The 12,041-nt window shown below is 35.3% G+C and overlaps 1 pseudogene; it reads left to right on the top strand.

Annotated features, from left to right (window-relative positions):
* Positions 1-9,904: 9,904 nt before the first annotated feature.
* Positions 9,905-10,762, top strand: LOC115837288 (annotated as a pseudogene).
* Positions 10,763-12,041: the final 1,279 nt, after the last annotated feature.

Genomic DNA, 12,041 nt, shown 5'->3' with positions numbered 1-12,041 from the left:
CTATTATCTCCATTATGCTATTGACTCTTCACTGGGGACTCAACTGAAGATTAGAGAAACTCAAAAAGTGTAGGGAACAATAATCAGTGGAATCTCACTTATTTTGAGTTTTTTAACCATTTGACTTATTTAAAACATCCTGAATTTTACCTGTACTAATTTTAAACAAATTAATATTGCCCTTTTTAGCCACATGGAAAGACAGCTATGGTGCAGTGAAAACAGCACTTGAAATAAATGTTGAAAATCTGGATTCAGGTTCTCCACTGTCAATTACTAGCTCTGTAACCTTGGACAAGTCACTCAAAAATCAAAGTCTGTGAAGCCAGAGATTAAAATAAGGGGAGAGCTATTTTGTACAACTAGCTGTAAAGATCAAAAGAGATAATAAAAGTAAAGGAGCTTTAGAAATTAAATAGTCATATCATTATCAGACATTGTTTATCATTCTAAGAATGTGTACAGCATATTTGTTAGGAAAGCAGGTTTTGTTGTTAGATTAATTTGAATAATACATTGTTATAAATATTAATTGAGATAATTTTTGTAAAGCAGATAGCACAATGCCTGGCCACATCAGCTCTTCTGTATTTTATTACCATCATTATTATGAAATAACTAGCATTTGTCTTTCATGGATATTAATTTTTTTAATGCTCTCAGCTGTTAGCCAATCTTTGAATGTTGTAATACTGGTTAATAAAAGAGGAAGACCATTCAGTATCCAGGGCAAACAATCACATTCCAGAGTTTGTGTACATGTGCTTCAACTGACTACCATTCCCGATACTAAAGGTTATCATTTAAGTCTCTTGAATCTTAATTTAATCTTCTTTCCACTGTTATCGTGTTTTATGCATTTTTACTGGTGTTTATTTTTATGTGCACAATACATTTCTGTTTATTATTTCCTATCTCCCACTGCTTTCCATTAATATATGGGAAAATGAGTAAGTAGATTTTTTTCCCTCAGAACCATATGCTACCACAATTCCTAAGTTAGCCTGATATGAATATTACTCCCTTTTAGCAAAACTAAGACGATAAAGGGCCACAAAAATCTTAGTCCATTAATTTAGAGAGAAAAAATATAAATATCAGCATTCTAATAACAGCCAAAGACAACATTTGAACACTTCTCTAGGAAAAGTTGCAAAATATAACATTAATTTAAAAATAGCTTTGGAATTTGTAATAAAGTGAAGACTAGAGTTATTAAGAAATTATTTTGATCTGATCATAAAAGTTAAGAAACCCAGGTAATTCTAACTGATAGCCAGGGCAGGACAAGGACTCTCTTCTCCCATTTCTGAAATATAACCTCCACTTCTTGCCACTAGTGACTCTATATCATGTTGCACTTTAAGGAGCCAGTGGATCTCCACTGCCTTCACCAGGAGAACTTGAAAAGTAATAGAGGCACTCCAGCCTGGGAGATAGAGCAAGATCCTGTAAATGAATGAATGAATGAATGAGGTAATCTGGCCAACATTCCCAATTGACCTGATCTGACAAACACTAGCAACAACTCTATAAACAGACAAAAAGCTTTGTATTTTTTTTTATTTTACTGAAGAACCAGGAAGATCTAGAAGTTTTACACGAGAGAGGAACAAATACTGGGATGCTAGCAAAACAAACAAAAAAACTCTTCCAGGCTTAAAATTTTGAAGGAATGTATCATTTAACAAATGCTCCCTCCTCTACTGATCTGTCTGTTTCTTCTGGTGTCTTTTACCTGAGTTAGACAACTGAGCAATTAAAGGGAACAGCACAGTCTCTACAACAGGCCTCCCTCACTTCTAATACCAACTGCAAGTTCAGAGGATTCCCAGAATGACCCTCAAGTTAGATAACTTGCTAGAAAGACTCACAGAATTTACTGAATGCAATTTTCCTTACGGTTATGGCTTATGATTAGGAAAGATACAGATTAAAATCAGTTAAAGGAAGAAGCATTAGGGCAGATTCTAAGGCAGTACCAAATGTGGAGTTTGCATTGTCTTTGCTCTGTAGAGTCAGGACATGTTCCTTTCCTGAAAATATGAAATTGAAATGTGGCAATTTGCGTAGAGTATTGACAACCAGGGAAGTTCGCCTGAGCCTCTGTGCCCAGACCTCTCACTGGGGCTCCATCACATAGACATGATTGATTGATTGTCCATATGATTAATTTCTGTCTCCAGGTCAGCTCATACCATGTGACCCAAAGCCCCCACCTTAAGTCACATTTTTACTGTCTGGCTCAGCCAGAAGTCTCCATCCTAAATCACATTTTTATTATCTGGTGTTACCAGCCTCACTCTGAGATATAGATTGTGAGATCCAAGGCCCCCACGCAAACAAAGACACTTCTATCAGGCATGATAGTCTGAGAATTTAGAGATTACCTTACAAAAACAAAGGACAAAGGCCAGATGTCTCTTTGAACAAGGGTAAATGCTTTCCTACACACCTATGACCTGCATGTAATCCCCTCCTCAAGTGTCTCTACTTTCTTTCAGAAACTCCATCAAGCTTGCCTAACCCGTGGCCCATGGGCCTCATGTGGCCCAGGACAGCTTTGGATGCGACCCAACACAAATTCATAAGCTTTCTTAAAACATTATAAGTTTTTTTTTTTTAAAGCTCATCACCTATTGTTAGTGTTTGTGAATTTATGTATGGCCCAAGACAATTCTTCCAGTGTGGTCCAGGGAAGCCCAAAGATTGGATACCCCTGCTCTACACCTACCCACAAGGTAAAATATTATCACCTGATTCCTTTTCTTATGATTTAAACTAGAAGAAAGCCTTAGTTTTAGATTTCTTCTGCCCAATCCTGACAGACTAGGGTGGTAGTCAAGGTGAGAAATGACTCTAATACCCAATATAGACAGGTATACATTTCTTTAATTCTATATAGCTGAAGCCATTTTTTTCACAATTTCTTCTTTCCGCTCAGTAATAGAACAAAACACACAAAAAATATTAACAATGACTGCAACGACAAAATTGCTTAATTTTTTCTCCTTTAGGTTACTCAGTTTATGGTTTAAAAGTTTCATTTGCATAATTATTCAGTCAATTTAAGATTTAAATTTACTTAACTCAAACTTAAAATGTCCTTTCAGGGCTACCCTCTTTTTTTTAATGGTTGTCCCTGCCCCATCTTCCTCCCTGGATGATGTTTGGGTATTGTGGGAAACCTGGTGAAAGAAGTAGAAAGACATCTAGTTTACCTGCTCTTTACTAAACCACACTGACTCTCATCAAGATAACCCATTCCAATTTGTCTTAGGGTAAGTCCCTTTATCCTTACTGTACTCATTGATGATATAAGTTCAGCATAGGTAGTTTAAGATGATCAGGACAGCTAAAGACTTTGAATAAAGGGGGCATGAGAAAGTCAAGAAATTCCTCCCAATGATAGCAATTATAAAAATCAAAGAAGGTTATTTAAAACAACAAGTTGAAAGACCTGAAATAACCTAAATTGTATTTAAAAATATTTGTTTAATACAAAAAAGGCAGGAGAGAAGAAATAAAGTGAAAAATGAGATAAGAGAAGTAGAAAACAATTTTTTAAATGGTAGACCAAATCCAATCATTTCAATAATTACCTTAAATGTGAATGTGAATGGACTGTGCACTTCAAAAACAGAGAGTGCCAGACTGGATAAAAACAAAAGTTACATTTTAAATATACATAATCAGATTTAAAGTAAGTAAAAGAAGGCCGAGCACAGTGACTCATGCCTGTAATCCCAGCACTTTGGGAGGCCGAGGGGGGCAGATCACTGGAGGTCAGGAGTTTGAGACCAGCCTGGCCAACGTAGTAAAATCCTATCTCTATTAAAAATATAAAAATTAGCCGGCCATGTTGGTGCATGCCTGTAGTCCCAGCTACTCGGGAGGCTGAGGCAGGAGACTCGCTTGAACCCGGGAGGTGGAGGTTACAGTGAGCCAAGATCACTCTACTGCACTTCAGCCTGGGTGACAGAATGAGACTTCATCTCAAAAAAAAAAAAAAGTAAGTAAAATAATAGAAGAATATATACCATGTAAATAATAATAATAAGAAAACTAGAATGGTTAAATTAACATTATATATAAATTATATTATATCTATTATATATAAATTAACATTACATATAAAATATGTATAAGAATATTCTAGAGACAAAGAGATGTATTGCATAAGAATGTATTCATCAGGAAGATATAAAACTTATAAATTTACATTTTCCTAGTGACAGAGTGCCAAAATGCACTGAGAGAACCAAAAGAACAAATAGACAAATCCACAACTATAGTTTGAGATTTCAATACTCCTTTCTCAAAAATTTATGGAACTAGATAGAAGACAGTAAAGATATAGACTTGAACAGTACTAGCAACCAACTAGATTTAATTGATCTTTATAGGACACTTCATCTAACAGCTGATGAATATACATTATTTTCAAGTGTACATGTAGCATTCATCAAAATACATCATATTCTAGGACATAAAATAAGTGTCAATAAACTTAAAGGGATCAAAATCATATAGTATACATTCTCTGACTATATTAGAAACCAATAACACAACTATGTGAAAAATCCCTAAATATTTGGAAATTAAAGACTATAATTCTAAGTAGCCCATAGGTAAAAGAAGAAATCACAAGAAAAAATTAAAGATATTTTTAACTGAAAGAAAATAAAAATACAACATGTCAAAATTTATAGGATACATCTAAGGAGGTGCTTAGAGAAAAATTTATAGCTTTAAATGCACATATTAGAAAAATCAGAAAGCTAGCATCAACAACCAAAGCTTCCGCTTCACGAAGGTACAAAAAAGGAGTAAAAAATAAAAATGGAAGGAAAACATAATAAATGAATAAAAGAGTAGATACTAATGAAATATAAAATGACCAAGAAAAAAAATCAATGAAACAAAAATCTAGTGCTCTGGAAAGATAAATAAAACGTGTAAATCTTTAGCTATACTGATCAATAAATAAAGAGAAGATAAAAATTTTCAACATTAGGAATAAAAGACATGGCATCACTATAGACTTTACAGCTATCAAAAGGATAATAAGATGATATTGTAACACTTTTATGCAAATTAACTTGATGACACAGATAAAAATGACTAGAACTTTTAGTAATATGTAAAATAGAAGTGGCAATCTGCACCTTGTTCCTGATTTTAGAGCAGGGGTCCCCAACCCCCAGGCCATGGACTAGTATAGGTCTGTGGCCTGTTAGGAACCAGGCCACATAGCTGGAGGTGAGTATATTTACAGCCACTCTCTATTGCTCACATTACCACCTGAGCTCCGCCTCCTGTCAGATCAGGGGCAGTAACAGATTCTCATAGAATCACAAACCCTATTGTGAACTGTGCATGTGAGGGATCTAGGTTGCATACTCCTCATGAGACTCTAAAGTCTGATGATCTGTCACTGTCTACTATCACCCCCAGATGGGACCATCTGGTTGCACGAAAATAAGCTCAGGGATCCCACAGATTCTACATTACGGTGAGTTGTATAATTATTTCATTATATGTTACAATGTAATAATAATAGAAATAAAGTGCACTATCAATGTAATGCACTTGAATCATCCTGAAACCATCCCTCTCGCCCTGATCCAAGGAAAGATTGTCTTCCACAAAACCAGTCCCTGGTGCTAAAAAGGTTGCAGACCACTGTTTTAAAGGATCAATAACTATTGAGTTCACCATTAAGTATGATATTAGCTGTGGCCTTTTATATATGGCCTTTAATATGTTGAAGTGTGTTTCTTTACCTAATTTTTTGAGAGATTTTCTCATAAAAGGAAATCAAATTTTGTCAAACACTTTTTCTGTGTCTATTGTAATTATCATGTGATTTTATGCTTTATTCTGTTAACGTGCTGTATCACAATAGTTGATTTTTACATGTTGAGCTATCCTGCATCCCAGCTATATATCCCACCTGATCATGATGTATTATCCTTTTAATGTGCTATTGACTTCAGTTAGCTACTATTTTATTGAGAATTTTGCATCTATGTTCATCAGGAATATTGGCCTGTAGTTTTCATTTCTTCTGGTATCTTTGTTTAGCTTTGGTATCAGAGTAATGCTGGCCTCATAAAATGAGTCTGGAAGTGTTCCTTCCCTCTTAAATTTTCTGAAAGTGTTTGAGAAGACTTGGCATTAATTCTTCTTTAAATGTTTGCTAGAATCCACATGTATATACATCTTTTCCTGAGCTTTTCTGTGTTGAGAAGTTTTTGAATACTGATTCAATGTCCATTCTAGTACAGATCTGTTCAGACTTTCTATTTCTTCACGGTTTAGTCTTAGTAGGTTGTTTGTTTCTTCTAGGTTATTCAGTTTATTGGTGTGTAATTGTTCGTAATGGTCTCTTATGATCTTTTTTTATGTAGTCTCAGTTAAAATGTCTTCTTTTTCATTTCTGACTTGAGCCTTTTCTCTATTTTTCTTAATTAGTCCAAAAATTTGTCAAATTGTTTTTCAAAAAACCAACTCTTCACTTTGTTAATTTTTCTGTTTTTCTTTTTTCTATTTTATTTGTGCCCTAATCATTATTTCCTTCCTTCTGTTACCTTTGCACTTAGTTTGTTCTTCTTTTTCTAGCTCTTTGAGGTGGAAAAGTTTTTAATTAAGAGCTTTCTTTTTCTTTTAGATATTTATCACTGTAAATTTCCCTCTTAGAACTTCTTTTGCTAGATCTCAAAAGATTTGTTACATTATGTTTTTGTTTTCACTTGTGTCAAGGTATTTTCTAATTTCTTTTATTTCTTTTTTGACCTAATGGTTGGTTAAGAGTGTGTTGTTTAATTTCCACATGTTTTCCTTCTGCTATTGAATTTTAGCTTCATTCCATTGTAGTTAGTAAAGATACTTGATATGATTTCAATCTTCTTATATTTTTAAGACTTATTTTCTGAACTAACATGTGCTAGAGCTATCCTAGAGAAAGTTTCATATGCATTTGAAAAAAGTGTATACTCTGCTGTTTTTGGATGAACTGCTCTGCATATGACTGTTAGGGCTATTTGGTTAATAGTGTTGTTCAAATCCTCAGTTTCTTTATTGCTCTTCTGTCTGGATATTTTATCCATTATTAAAGTGTGGTATTTAGGTCTCTTACTATTACTGTATTGTTGTCTATTTCTCCCTTCAGTTACTTTAATGTTTACTTTTTTATATAGTCTGATATTGAGTGCATATATATTTATAATTGTTATTTTTTTCCTGGTGGGTGGACTCTTTTATTATTACATAATGTTCTTCTTTGTATCTTGTGACAGTTTTCACTTAAAGTCTATTTTTTTCTGATATAAGTGCAGCCACCTATTCTCTCTTTTGGTTACCATTTGCATGGGATACAGTATTCTGTGTTTGTGTATATATTTATTTTTACAAACCAATTTCATATTTTCTTATATTATTATGTTGCTATTTAACAGTTTTTATTTCATCTTGGAGAATTATCTTTAACATTTCTTATAATATCTGTCTAGTCATGATAAACTTCCTCAGCTTTTGTTTGAAAGATAGTTTTGGCACATATAGTATTCTTGGTTGGCAGTTTTCTTTCAGAAATTTGTATTTATCATCCCCTTTCTGGTCTGCAAGGATTTTGCCATAAAATTCTCTAATACTCTTATGGATATTCTCTTGTATGTAAGAAGTAATTTTCTTTTTGCTGCATTCAAAATTATCTCTTTATCTTTGACTTTTGACAATTTGATTATAATGTGGCTTGGTGTACATTTCTTTGGGTTCACTTTATTTGGTGTTTTTTGAACTTCTTAAATATGATGTCTATTTCCTTCCCCAGATTTTGGAAGAAATCTGTCCAGCCAGAGATTTTGGAGACTTCTAACAACTCTTTCCTTTTCCAAAAAGAAGCAGGAACTATGGGTTTTTGTCTGTTTACTCTGTGCAGAGCTGAGGGGTGGGGACCTGTGGTGTCTACTAGTCCATGCTACTATCTTCATTCTCTCCCAGGTGGCTAGACTATGCTGGACCTGCTAAAGCTCCAAGACTGGTAAGTCTGATGATTTTTATTTGGGAAGCCCAGAGAAGTTGGGGCATTGGATGTGTAGATTAAATCCTTTCCTCTTCAGGGGGATGCTGGGGGCTGGGATATTTTCTATCTACTCACTTTTTGCTGATCAAGGGAGAAGATCTATGGTATCTACCAGCCCAGTGTGTCGCCATTTCCATTCTTCCTCAGGCAGACAGACTGGGCTGGTCCTGTCAGATCTCCACTAATGGAAAGACAGAAGCCAGTCCTTGGGGACCCTCCTCGGAAAAGTTGAAGCTCTGTGCATATAAACTAGTCACTTTCATCCCCTAGGAGAAGTTGAGAGCTAGAGATTCTCCTCTTGATTGTATGATGCCATTACTGGGGTTTTGGGTTCTGGCAAGAAGATGTTCTGAATCTGCCTTTTAGTATTGATGAGTCTGGTTTCCCATTCACTTCATGTACAGAAGCCCTTCAGTTATTTTCTGGCTTTCTCACAAAATAATTTATTCATGAGTTTTTGCTGAATCAGTGTGTTTATGAGGAGGGGGACCCAGGACTTCTTATTGTGCCATCTTTCTTTAGTTCTTAATCCAAGCCTATATCTGACCTTTACCTTTTTCCTTCTCCAGAAATGAGAAATACCACTGATTTACTAGATGAAATGAGAGTTTAAAAGCAACTAAAATGTTGTCAGTAAATAAATTATGTTAGCTATAACTTCCCAGGCATTAAATTATTTTGCTCTCTATTTTCATGTTATAGTTTTGGATTTTTCTTTAGGATTATATGCATCTACCACTACAACCATCATCATTATTTTGCTGAGAATAATTTGACTTCCATTTCCTGCCTGAGGCCTGGATGCATTAAAATAGGAACTATATTTGCTGCTAAAGTTTGTTCTGGTATTTCGGTGAAATCAGAAATTCTGCCATTTCCAACGCACCAACTCTGATTATATTCTTTTAAATCTGGTGGGCTTTTAATAAAAGGAGAGAAAGAGGATTTTTTTTCAATTTATCTCTTGTCACAGTTATATTGACTGTTTTCCATTTCCTCAAGGAAGCCATGAAATTAGTGCAATTATCTATGAATTCATATACTAGTCACAGCATTTATTATAGGCTAAGCAGAATGTCTCAGGTATATGTAAGCCTGTCTTTCAATTGCATGTAGATTTTATTACAACTGGCAAAATACCAACAATTGAAAGTACTACTGAATTCATAGAATCTATTTTTCATACATTTTCCAAACAAATGAATAATGGAACTGTAATTACTGTAATATGAGATTTCATTATTTTGTTGTTGCTATTATTAATAAAGTCATTTTTATAAATGAAAGTTTGGGTACCCTAATCTATTCTCATTGCTTTCCTACCTTAAGAAGCAATTTTAGACTGGAACATCTCCTTTATTAATCTTTTTAGTTCTGCATGTTATTCCAGTCTAAATCTTAATTCCAGCAGCATGACCCTCTAGTCTGCGCTGGCAATCAGAGCATTGCAATCTTGGAAGTTTTATTGCCTGTAAGGAATTCTAGGAGAGGCATACAATTTTTTACCACATTCCCAGCCAGGAATAGTTATTTTACTCATACAACTTATTGTAATGGGAGTGTACTTTTCATATCTGCCCATTTTGACCACCAGAACATTTTTTTAGAGTACCATTTTTTAATTATAAAAATGACACATTAGGGCTTTCTGCCTGTGGATGCCACTGAAGAAACATCACTAACGTCTCTCTTCCCCCTGCCATCATGTCTAAGTAAGAGTCTCCTAAAGAGCCCAAACAGCTGCGGAAACTCCTCATCAGAGGGTTGAACTTTGAAAGAATCAATGAGAGACTGAAGAGCTATTCTGAGCAATGGAAAATGCTCACAGACTGTGTGGTAGTGAGAGATCCAAATGCCAAGCACTCCAGGGTCTTTGGGGTTGTCACATGTGCCACTGTGGAAGGGGTGGATGCAGCCATGAATACAAGGCTACACAAGGGGGATAGAATAGTTGTGGAACCAAAGAGAGCTGTCTCAAGAGATCAGATGACCACTTAATTGTGAAAAATGTATTTGTTGGTGGCATTAAAGAAGATACCAAATGGCATCAGTTAAGAGACTATTTTGAACAGCATGGAAAAATGGAAGTGATTTAAATCATGACTGATGGAGGCAGTAGCAAGAAAAGGGGCTTTGCTTTTTTGCTTTTGTAACCTTTGATAGTCATGACTCCGTGGATAAGATTATCATCCAGAATTACTGTACTATGAATGGCCACAACCTTGAAGTAAGGAAAGCCCTATCAAAGCAAATGCTTCATCCAGCCAAAGAGTTCAAAGTGGTTCTAGAAACTTTGGTGGTGGTCATGGAGGTGGTTTTGGTGAGAATGACAACTTTGGTCATGGAGGAAACTTCAGTAGTCATGGTGGGTTTGGTGGCAGCTATGGTGGTGGTGGATATGGTGGCAGTGGAGATGGCTATAATGGATTCGGTAACGATGGAAACAATTTTGGAGGTGGTGGAAGCTACAGTGATTTTGGCAATTACAACTATCGATCTTCAAATTTTGGACCCATGATGGAAGGAAACTTTGGAAGCAGAAGCTCTGGTCCCTATGGTGATGGAGGCCAATACTTTGCCAAACCACGAAAGCAAGATGGCTATTGTGGTTCTAGTAGCAGCGGTAGCTTTGGCAGTGGCAGAAGATTTTCATTACTGCCAGGAAACAAAGTTTAGCAGTAGAGTAGAGCCAGAGACATGACAAGGAAATTACAGATTACAACAGGTCTGTGAACTCAGCCAAGCACAGTGGTGGCAGGGCCTAGCTGCTACAAAGAAGACATGTTTTAGACAATAGTCAGGTGTATGGGTAAAAAAACTCTAGGACTGTAGTGGTGACTAATTGTATAATAGGTTATTTTAGTTTCTGGTCTGTGGAAAATGTAAATCATTCCAACAAAAGGTTTCAATGTAGAATATTTTTTACTTTTTGCACCCATGCTGTTGATTGCTAAATGTAATAGTCTGATCATGACATTGAACAAGTGTGTCTTTAACGACAATACATTAGGTACATTTTCACACCTTACTAAGGAAAACATAATTTTACTGCCTGCACAACACCTTTTTTGCTGTATGATTAGATTTAATAAATTTTATTGCTTATAAATAAAAATACATATCCTGGTATATGATTTTTTTAATATAATGTAGTGCTAAATTTACTCAAAGAGTATAATAAGCATGTTTATGGCCCTTAATACATATTCCTAAATTGCTTTCCAGAAATATGTTGCTTATTTAAACTCCCACTAGGAGCTAAACTTCTACTGTGAATTTCACCTCCTCTTTACCAAAACTGATGATTTCTATTTTAAAAAATTGTTGATAATTTGGTAAAATTTATTATTAGAAAGGTGGAACTTTTTATATTTTGTCTATTTGCATTTCTTCTTCTGAGAATTGTCATCTCTTATTCCTTTTAGCATTAGAACTTGGTTTTCTTTAGAGCCTTTTATTTTTACAGTGTTCCTTGTTTTGCTCAATTTGCAGCTAATCTTCTGTGTGCTTGCACTAAAACTATCAATTTTATCTCAATTGTAGAGGTTCTCTAACCCTTCTGCCTATAACTTTTCAGAGTTAACATATTAGAGGATTTTCTTTCTCACCCACATTTATACAGCTCTTTTTTCATATTATAGTGCAGAATTGGGCAAATGCAAGGACTGTCCTCCAAAATTTTTGCTGCCCATTTTGCTCTGGAGTTGTCTTTTCTATCTAGACTGTACCTTTACTTCAGATATGTTCAAATTTATTTATTTTTTTTTCAGACAGAGTCTCACTCTTGTTGCCCAGGCTGGAGTGCAATGGTGCAATCTCAGCTCACCGCAACCTCTGCCTCCTGAGTTTAAGCGATTCTCTTGCCTCAGCCTCCTGAGTAGCTAGGATTACAGGCTGCTCAGGAGTTTCTCCATGTTGGCCCGGCTGGTCTCAAACTCCTAACCTCAGGTGATCT

This window comes from Nomascus leucogenys, chromosome 11 (assembly GCF_006542625.1).
Source record: "Nomascus leucogenys isolate Asia chromosome 11, Asia_NLE_v1, whole genome shotgun sequence".
Taxonomy (NCBI): domain Eukaryota; kingdom Metazoa; phylum Chordata; class Mammalia; order Primates; family Hylobatidae; genus Nomascus; species Nomascus leucogenys.
The sequence above is the reverse complement of the archived record's forward strand: the minus strand, read 5'-3'. Positions and strand labels throughout refer to the sequence as shown.